Source organism: Melitaea cinxia, chromosome 13, assembly GCF_905220565.1.
Source record: "Melitaea cinxia chromosome 13, ilMelCinx1.1, whole genome shotgun sequence".
In the NCBI taxonomy this organism is placed as follows: Eukaryota; Metazoa; Arthropoda; class Insecta; order Lepidoptera; family Nymphalidae; genus Melitaea; species Melitaea cinxia.
In genome coordinates this window covers 8,326,133-8,333,841 of record NC_059406.1, presented here as the reverse complement: position 1 = coordinate 8,333,841, position 7,709 = coordinate 8,326,133, and positions in this window count along the sequence as shown.

The window sequence follows — 7,709 nt, the reverse complement described above, 5'->3', positions numbered from 1 at the left end:
TTTCACAACGTTCGAGTGGTTGTTGTTTGAAAGATCATCTTTTCGAAAGTTCTTAGCTTGTATTTTATTACTGATGATTTGTTATCAGAATGTTATTAAAAGTTTATTTTTATTAAAAACAATGTTTTAAATTATCGATCATAATAATTATGAAAACAAAGAAAACAATATTTTTTGCACAGGAAAGTGCACCGTACAAGTAAGTATAAACAAAAATGGAGCAATTTTAAACATTGTTTACTATTTAGTTCATTTCTAACATCATTATTTTTTTATATTCGTGATTTCAATAAATTGATATCAGTACATTGGTGCCATTAGAGTATCCATGTAATCTGTTGAAGAGGCCTACAGCTCAGTGGACAAAAAGGGTTGATAATTGTACCATTAACAAGCATAAATCCCTTTAAAAGGTAAACATCCTTAATGTTATTATTGAATGTTAACCAATTTTTCTGCATGAAATGTATGCAAATTGAAACATCTAAAAGAAGTTTTTATAACTATGAAATTATGTCTCTTTCATTGCTTAAAAACCAATTACACTATTCAAAAGAAATTAAAGCACTAGGATTGCCAGATTATGTTGCTATCAGGTACAAACTATATTATGATAAAATTAAATATTAAAAAAAGTTAAGGCTATCAATTGAATTTTCTAAACGAAAATATTTCTAAATTGTGTTACCGTGCCGTCTTCCTGGTTTACTTGTTTGATTTTAAATTAGTTTTAAATATTGTTATTCGGCCTGTTCCTGGTTTTCCGAGATTGGATCCATTTGGATTTTATGGAAACGATAGAGTACTCGGTGAACTGTAAGAAAGAGTCAGAGAAAATAGAAGAGTTCTCGCTGTTTTCGATGACTGTGCCCAACTGTAAGCATTGTCAGGATCCTGGTACATTCGACAGGGGTTAATGACACGATGACTTCAGAATAATAAAAAATATAAAGAAATGAGTTTAATATATTAATAATATAACTTTTTTCATTACTTAACTAAAACAAACGGAACACAATTAATTTGAATTTTTGATACTAAATTAAAAAACAACCATTATTTTACATTTTTCGTTTTTTATACTTCGCTTCACTTCAGCCTAATATGCCACTGCTAGGCATAGGCATCTTTCTCCATATAAGAGATGAATCAGAGCTTAATCCACCTGGCACTGCTCCACTGCGGGTTGGTGGATATATTGCCTAGTATGAGTAACGATCGCTATCAGGTGTACATGATATAATTGTGTTTGCTCGCAAACGAAAAAAAAACCGACTTCAATTACATCGCCGAGTAATACAACATAGATCGACGAAAAAATAGTCAAGTAACTACGCGTTATCAAAGATTACTCAAATAGTGGTTATCAGATCTCGATAAAATTTATATGTGACCACATGATAAACATCAGCTTTTGATTAAATCAAAAATTATCAAAATCGGTACACCCAGTAAAAAGTTATTACGGATTTTCGAGTTTCCCTCGATTTCTCTGGGATTCCATCATCAGATCCTAGTTTCCTTATTATGGTACCAAACTAAGGATATCCTCTTCCCAAAAAAAAAGAATTATAAAAATCGGTACTTCTAGTAGAAAGTTATGCGGTATAATACAACGTCGGTCGACGAAAAAAGCGTCAAGTAAAAACGCATTATTAGATATAATTCGAAAAATAGTTGTTAGATCTCAAATAAATTTAAATGGGACCAATTGACACACACCACCTTTCGATTAAAACAAAATTTGTCGAAATCGGTCCACCCGGTCAAAAGTTCTGATGTAACATACATTAAAAAAAAAAATACAGTCGAATTGAGAACCTCCTCCTTTTTTAGAAGTCGGTAAAAAAACCGGGACCGACAGCTTGACGCGCTCTCCGGCGCACGGCAGGGAGACCTACAAGGACTAAAAACCAGACCAGAGATAAATATTTGTATAAACACAAATATCCACTCCAAGCGGGAATCGAATCCGCGACCCTCGGAGTTTGGGTTTTAAAATTTATTTGTTATTGCACTAATTACGTTTGCAGCAGTCAGGAGGTCGAAAAAAGTTTATTATTATTTATTAATACTAAATTAATACAATTATTCTTAAGACTAACGACTACTTTATTCGAAGTGGGAATAAAAAGTGTTTGAAATAATTATACAATTAATAATTGGGTTTGCTCGCAAACGAAAAAAAAACCGACTTCAATTACATCGGCGAGTAATACAACGTAGATCGACGACAAAATAGTCAAGTAACTACGCGTTATCAAAGATTACTCAAAAAGTAGTTATGAGATCTCAATAAAATTTATATGTGTCCACATGACAAACATCAGCTTTCGATTAAATTAAAAATTATTAAAATCGGTACACCCAGTAAAAAGTTATTGCGGATTTTCAAGAGTTTCCCTCGATTTCTCTGGGATCCCATCATCAGATCCTGGTTTCCTTATCATGGTACTAAGCTAGGGAAATCTTCTTTCCAACAAAAAAAGAATTATCAAAATCGGTAAATCCAGTAGAAAGTTATGCGGTATAATACAAAGTAGGTCGACGAAACAAGCGTCAAGTAAAAACGCATTATTAGATATAACTCGAAAAGTAGTTGTTAGATCTCAAATAAATTTAAATGGGACCAATTGGCACACACCGCCTTTCGATTAAAACAAAATTTGTCGAAATCGGTCTACCCGGTCAAAAGTTCTGATGTAACATACATTAAAAAAAAAAAAAAATACAGTCGAATTGAGAACCTCCTCCTTTTTTGGAAGTCGGTTAATAAAGCTAAAAATTAGAACAATGGGGATTGAAAGGCTAATATGGAGAACTCGGCCAATATGGGAAACTCATGAGGCGATTGCCTGGGAACTTTCCATCTGTTTGGTACGTCAGCATATTCGTGGGATCGTGGTTCCGTAACTCACTTCATCTCAAGCTATAAAAAAAAAAAACAACACAAATAAATTATCATTGACTTTTTTCCATGCAATTGTGTCTAGAAATATGAATACGATTTTTAATGTTTTGGAAAGTTTTTACCATTACTATTTTGCAATTAAATAATAATAATAATAACTTCATTTCAGACAAGATCCATGCAATGAAAAAACAGTATACAAAATAGTCAGCATAGAAAAAGAAAAACAGAAATAAACGTAATAAAACAACAAAATGATAAAATAATTATACAGATTAAATTAAAATACATTTTGACTGTCAGCCACGGGCCCGACCCCCGCACACGACAAACACTTGCATAGACATACAGATTCTTGCCGTGGTCCGGGTGATCGTGCAGTCCCCACAGGTGTAGGACCTGCCTAGGAGAGCACGTTAATAATAATACAAATAATTAAAATAATCTGAATTATTATATGCTAAAACATATTTTAAAATTAAATAAATCAATGCTGGGTGTAAAGTTATTTAGATCTGATAGTGAGGGTCGTGAACTGTGTTATTTGGGACATAATTAATCTATAATATTTATGGGATCATTTTTAAGTAACTTTTTTCCAACAAAAAATTATTGTGACTTTCGTTTTCAATTTATTCAGTAGTTTAGTTGTGGGACTCGGTCAAGATACTGACAGATATTTCAGTATAGGTTCGGCAAAGCCAGCCCTGCGGTCACCAACCCGCCTGCCTAGCGTGGTGACTATGGGCAACATACAAGCCAAGCCATTTTTGGCGCGAACTTGTGGAGGCCTATATCCAGCAGTGAACTGCAATAGGCTGAAATGATGATGATTTAAAAAAACCGCCCACCATTACGTATCGATTATTTAGTGTCCTACGCAACAATTCCAAAATATATGTAAAGTGTTTAGCTGTAACAGTTTTATTCTAAGAGTTGATGAAAAGAAAACAACGACATTTATAAAACAAACTTTGGCGCAAGAATGTTTTAATGTAAATATTAGCACCAGTGTAATATCTTGTTTCTCTTCTTAACCATGTCAGGAAGGGAAGTTTGAATTTTAAAGGATATAACAAGATGTTTGCCGTCGTGAAACGTATAATGTTAGCTTAGTAACAAGTCGACTAACGAAAGGCAATTTATCATATATTTTGACATTAGATGCGCTTATGAGAATAGCTTAAAACAAAATTTATATACTGTTCAAACTTAAAGCAGTGAATTTTCTTTATTCAAATCTACATTTAGGATAATTCTGGGTTGTCTGAAAGAAATGGTTAATAAGCCATAAGTCCGCCTATTATACTTTACTCTGTCTGTAACTATCTTTATGCTTTGTTTGTAATATATTTGTGGTGTACAATAAAGAATAAAATAAATAAATAATTTTTAGGAAATAGAATATCTGCCAACCCGCATTGGAGCAGCGTGGTGGATTAAGCTCTGATCTTTCTGCTACATGGAGAAAGAGATCTTAAATAATATAAAATATTCTGAATAAATATCAGATGTAAGGGTTCTAAGTAAACTACCCGTTGGTAAGGCAGCAAAGTAATAGGTAAATAATTAAAGAAAATTATTTCTGGAAAAGTATATTGCCATAAAAAAATTAAAAAAAGTTTACAATCGTGACATACATCTGTTTTTGTCAGATTGTTAAGTTGCGCCTCTTATTTCAATACAATAATGGTATAAATATAATAGCATACTCGTCATAGCTATACCCACTAAAATTATTGTAAACTGCAATCACATTATATTTAAAACCGCAGTATCTGAAGCGTAAACCGCATAGTGGTATTTTATAGTTGAAACAATATATCAATTATTATGTGGTTCCTCTACGACTATTCTTTCACTTAGAAATTTCGTTTTAAGAAAATTGACATTGATTTGATTTTGTATGATTAATATATTATCTTATATTATTTTAGAGATTTTTGTGTTTTAAACGTTAAACGAAATGTGTTAAAATCCATAAGGGTTGTTTGGAAATTATAGTGAAAACCTTATTTGTGATTCTTTGTTAGAAGACACAACTCCATAGTATATGTGCTCAGAAAGGTTATATAACTTACCGACAATGAAACAGGTCAATTAATCAAGTATAGTTTCTCTCAGCGACTCTAGTAAGATGAGTTTCCCTGGTGTAGTAAAATGTCCCTTGTAAGATGAGATTCTGGTAAGACTGATTGAGTTTTTTATCGTCTGTGTAATGGGGAGCGTCTGAAGGATCATCCGCAATGGTGATCCTGTCACGTTTCTAAAATTGCATCCTTCGCCGCACGACTAGGTGTTATCCACGCCACTTGGATGTCTGGTTTGCATTCAATGTAATGTCTTCACGTTCATGTTTTTCGTGCACTTGTGAACTTCCTTTTAGGGTTTTTCCCCCGCCATTCTTCTAATATTGCAGATCTCGTGTGCCCTCATCACAAATATATCTGTAAAGTCTATTAATAAAAAAATAATATCATATATTGAATAATTGCCTTATATTATTATGCCTTTAAGTTTTTTTTATTTCTAAAAAACAGGTTTAATTTTTTCCAACCCTAATATTATAGAATGATATCAAAATGATTGTATATGACATATCAAAAAGAACCCTTTAAATAAAGGTCTGTTACATTTTTCATTTGCAAATTTACGTAAAGATAAGAGGCGGGTATGACCCAAAAAAGTCACATTCACAAAAAGCCACTGTAATGACGAATACTCTTAGCAGATTTTAATTAATGTCTAATTTTAACGTTGTACGCTTAAATACAATTTTCACAATTAAACGGCTTTGTTGTGTTTTTATATATGCATATATTGTAAAATCTCGTAATATTTTAATATAAAGCCATTAATTTCTTTTTCTAAAGATAATATGATGATAAGCTTAAATCAAATAATTGTTTTAGCTGAAAGTAATTTGTATCCTTAATCACTACTATTTGATTTAGGAAAGAGTTCTTAAGCTTCGAGGGACTGCGTTTTGTTTAAATGGGATTATATTATGTCATTTATAAGAGTGATCAGTTTACACAGATTAATCAAATATCACTTTAGGGGTAAAAAAATTACTAAACAATTATAGTATTAAGAAATAAAACGATATTGACTGCATATATTTGTTCAGGATTTCAGCGCCTTGTAAGTAAGCCAGTGGTACATTTTTCTATGTAGATTTAAAATAAATATTTTATTTCAAATAAGCTTTTTCTTAAAAGATTAAACCTTTTACAAGGTCATATGAAATCATTATACGCCTTAGCCTTAGTAATGAGAGTCACTTCATTTATCGGCAAAGTTATTTTGGTCGATAATTATTTTTAATGAGTCTTAGTTTTAAATTTTTTCAATCTTTTATTATCTACTTTATTAAAATTTCAATTGCGAATGAACATTTTAATTATATAGACAGTAGATTATGTATAGTTATTAAGACAATATAATTATGAAACATGTTAAGTTAATAATTGTGACTAAGGTGTAAGGATAAATGGCCATAATCTTCGAGTGTGGGTAGAATAAGAAAATATTTTAAATTTGTTTCAGGCTTTCATAGTAGTCTAATAATAGCCATATAAATAATTTAATCATTTAAGTGTAAATATCTGCAGAAAAGTTTAGAAAGGTTATAAATGAAACTCGTTGAAATAACACGTAAAACATTTTTATTTACAAAATTTATTCACAGTTTCGAGCTATATAATGCATAATATTTAATAATAATAGTTTTAATGGAACTTTACGCATTTGATGTATTACAGATATTTTTAAAACCTTATTAATAATTTTTAATCTACGATATTGCAATACATTTACAAAGGGCATATTTACAGTTAGAATTAAATTACACAACAAATATTAATAAAACATTCAATGAAATGTTGAAAATTACACGATTTTTCACGTTTTAACGTTTTGTGATGTATGTTGCTTCATGATGCGCAGTATAAATTCAACATGACTGTTTGTTTTGTAGTTTAATTTGATACAAAATTAGCAGTAAATAGAAATTTCGTTCGACTGTGTCAACATTTATAGTTAATATCGCTACGTCATGAACGAGTTATGCAATATTGATGACGTTATCAATTACTGCTCTGATTTAACTTCCCACAGTTATTATGTATGCATGTTTCATATTTACATCGTTAACGTAATATATTTCGACAATATTGTACGAGAACTGAGTTGACAATTACGTGACTGTTGTATTCATATACACTATAGGGAGCCTTCGAAATATGGTGCGATAAACAACTGACAGTGATCGCTCTGAGACGTAGAATTTATATTTCATATCGAAATAATAACGGAAGTGGTATATATAGACTTTGCATGTGGGTTTCAAAAAGATCTGGACTGAAATATGTTTTTTTACTGTCGTTCGTATGTCACAGTCCATGAACTTGAATAACTGTAACATTAACTTTATAGCCAATTCATTTCACTTACAAATTTATATTGAATTATATTAAAGATATTTGAATTTTCACTATTTCTGTTGAGATTAGTCAAATTGTTAGTATCTCTATAATACCGAAAAGTACAGTTTCAAACATATTTAGATTATAAATACGTCTTTTTAAACTATACAAAGCCTTTGACAAGTTAAGACGTAGATGTGACAGTCTGTTGTTTGGATTTTTGTAGAAATCATGTACCGAATATGGCTGAGATTTGATGTTTTCTTCTAATATATTTGTATTGAGAAATGTACATGCCATATTTACAGAATTAGAATAATTGACCTATTATTTTACAAAGTTTCTAAAATTAAAACAGTCGTAGAGATTTA